We start from the raw sequence: 3,269 nt of genomic DNA, 5'->3' as shown, positions 1-3,269 counted from the left end.
CGACAGGCCTTTGTGGTTCCCTGGGAGCACTACGGAATGGCTTGATGGAAACCTACTTGGGGACGTTGGCTTTGACCCCCTTGGTCTTGGATCCGAGCCGGAGCTTCTCAAGTGGTTTTGTGCAATCAGAGATAGTGCACTGAGGTGGGCTATGTTGGGTGTTGCGCATGCTGGAATATTCATTCCAGACGCTCTCACCAAAGCAGGAATTTTGAACACCCCATCCTGCACAAGAAGTTTTGGGCAAATTCTCACATTGTGACTTACCTCAACATCATGAGCTTCTATGAGGGAGGCATCGCGTACCTAGCTAGGTATGATTGGGGGTTGGGGACCTCCCGCCCGGTGGGGGGGTCGGTGGTCCCCTGCCCCCAATCGTACCTAGCTAGGTATGTGGTGCCTCCCGAGCAGAAGCTCATGATGTTATGCATTGTATGAAAACACTGAAAAAGACTCCATTTTTCTACATGCCAAAATTTCTAAATCTTTTGTGTTGGTACTCAGTTGGAGAGGCCAAGTATTTCACAGATACGACTACCCTCTTTGTAGTGGAGTTTATATTCTTAGGTTGGGCAAAGATGGCATTCCCCCCCACACATTAATTGATTTTCATCTCTCTCTCTCTCTCTCTCTCTCTCTCTCTCTCTCTCTCTCTCTCTCTCTCTCTCTCTCTCTCTCTCTCTCTCTCCTCTCTCTCTCTCTCTCTCTCTCTCTCTCTCTCTCTCTCTCTCTCTCTCTCTCTCTCTCTCTCTCTCTCTCAAAATTGGGCACTCGATCCTAATTCTTGAATGCATCTCTCTATCTCTCACCACCTCTACGATTCCCCATAATTTTCCAAGCGATGCTAGAGCTGTAACTTCTATCTCTCTCTGTCTCCATATACAATATGAAGTCATCATTTTTTATTTTTATTTTTTATAGCAAAACTCACAATTGTGAGTGAATTATATTGAGCAGCCCAAAAAATTACAAGGTTTTGTCATGCTCATGTTAAGCCATGACAACATCTCGGGATCATATTTACAACGGCTATTAGGGTAGCCACTCCTATCACCCCACCTCCACATCCTTGATACCCAAGGTCCATACCCTTGTCATTCTGAGATCTTTAATTACCGATGGTCAAGATGTGCCCCCATCCCAGGTATTCCATCTGCTGACAACAAGGCACAAGTAGTCCTAGACCAATCCTCCGAGTGATGCTTGCACCCGAGTGACCTTGTTTTTTGCTATTGGAGGTCTACAACTCACGATTCACTAGCTCCTAGTTCTATTGCAATTGGCTCAATCTGGGGAATTTGGGAATGAAGCTATTAAGAGGCTATAGTCTTGGAAATTGGGCAGCAACCCTAGAAAATTGAAATTTGACGCTTGAGACTAGAAGACAGCAATGTAGATGTACGTATCTGACAATCTGTAGTCGACTCTTGAAAAGCAAAATAAGATTTGATGAAGAGAGAATAGACTAAATAAATTGCAATGCATCTAATATATATATTTGTGCCCTTCACGGAAAACTGAAGGCCTACACCTCCGGGTGGTCTTTTGGTGGTCTTCAAAGTGTGAAGGCCAATATTTTGCTTGCCCCTTCAGATGTGCAACTCCAAGAGAGTAGAGAGAGTTCATCAGAAGGCTGAGACAGCCTAGCAACTCGATGCAACCTTCAATTTTCAGGGTTGGTTATGGCCCCGGAGAATTGCTGGACATTACTCCAAAATCTTAGCAAAACTTGATCATCTATTTTAAAAGGGCTTTAAAACAACGCAGGAAATCTCATTTAAGCTGTTCTATTACATCTCATTTCACTCAAGTTCGTACGTGACCACACACAAGATTGTCAAGCAGAGCATTTTGAAAAATGTGGGTCATTGTTTCATGAGCTCATTTCCTTGAAAACAACCCTCAGCCCTCATTACTCCAGGACCGGTGAATATTGACCCCATCTTCACCAACAACAAGCTAGCAGGCACAGATGTTGGATATCTCGGTGTCTTCTCATTCGACCCTCTTGGCTGGGATCTAGTTCTCCTGAGAAGTTCAAGGAGCTTAGGACTAAGGAGATAAATAATGGCAGACTCGCTATAGTGTCCGTCATGGGTGCTTGGTTCCAAGCAATCTACACAGGCACTGGCCCCATTGACAACCTTACTGCCCATCTTTCCGACCCTGGCCACAATACCATTTTCTCGGCTTTCTTGACCAAGTGAGCGATGATCGTTATACCTCCATCACTTGGAGCAGATATTGACACTCGCTTCCTTTGTATGCCAATTCATGAGAACTTTGTAAAAATCTTTTATTTGGTTGGAAGGTCCTATTTTGTCGTGTAAACTGTGCCTGCTCCCGTTTTGTCAATTTACTTGCGTCATGTTTCATTGCATTACCTTGAGGGTATGAGTCAGTTTCGATTACAGAACATGTATGTTCTGGTTGTTATCTACATCAGACGTTCGCCACTATTCTCTAACCAAATGCCTCCCAGTTAATAAAGATAATGAAGTCTGGTTTGAATGATCAAAGAGAGAGAGAGAGAGAGATAGAGAGAGAGAGAGAGAGAGATCCACGATGAAGAGAAAGCAAGCAATCCACGAGAGGGGCCCACACTACAGTATCAATTCTCTCTCTCTCTGTCTCTCTCTCTCTCTCACACACACACACACATGCGCACACACACACACACACACCTATTTGCTTCCTTTTCTCTTGCTTGTCTCAAATCAGCAAAAGGTTTCGTGACTCCCTCTCTGCTACCGTTTATGGACGACAATGTGGCCACAAGATTGTTCTTATGTTTGACAATAGCATCTATGCACTTTCTATCTCTTTTGTGATACAACATTATGAAATAACTAATGCATTCAATTTGCATCCATTAACTCTACTGGGAGAGCATGTGAAGATAAAGGCTACTGAAGTTGCCAGTGGTGAACAAATCTTCCTTCTCAATCATGTGGCCAATGTCAATTCTAGAAGGTTCGCATTGCTATTTGAAAGCACACAAGGCATTGGAATGAAGGACACACTAGTAATAGTCCGATGGTCCCTCTAGAGTAGTTGGTATACTACATGCATTGCCTTCACAAAGCAGCCTACACATGGCACTCAAGCCAGCAAAAGATATCATTCAAGTTCAAGAGCTACCTATGCATTATGATGGACATGTGGCATTTGAGTTACCATCTTTTGATCTATTTGTGCACAAACTTATGAAAATTGCAACATGTGAATTTACTATGAAGAATAAGTTTGCACAAATAGAGTTTTGGAAT

General features: G+C 43.3%; 1 pseudogene; it reads left to right on the top strand.

Moving 5' to 3' along the window:
• The window catches only part of LOC147456419 (chlorophyll a-b binding protein, chloroplastic-like), a 3,006-nt pseudogene extending 799 nt beyond the window's left edge, over nucleotides 1-2,207 (top strand).
• The last annotated feature ends 1,062 nt before the right edge of the window (nucleotides 2,208-3,269 follow it).

This window comes from Adiantum capillus-veneris, chromosome 6, assembly GCF_014529385.1.
Source record: "Adiantum capillus-veneris isolate H3 chromosome 6, ASM1452938v2, whole genome shotgun sequence".
NCBI classification, from domain to species: domain Eukaryota; kingdom Viridiplantae; phylum Streptophyta; class Polypodiopsida; order Polypodiales; family Pteridaceae; genus Adiantum; species Adiantum capillus-veneris.
The sequence above is the reverse complement of the archived record's forward strand: the minus strand, read 5'-3'. Positions and strand labels throughout refer to the sequence as shown.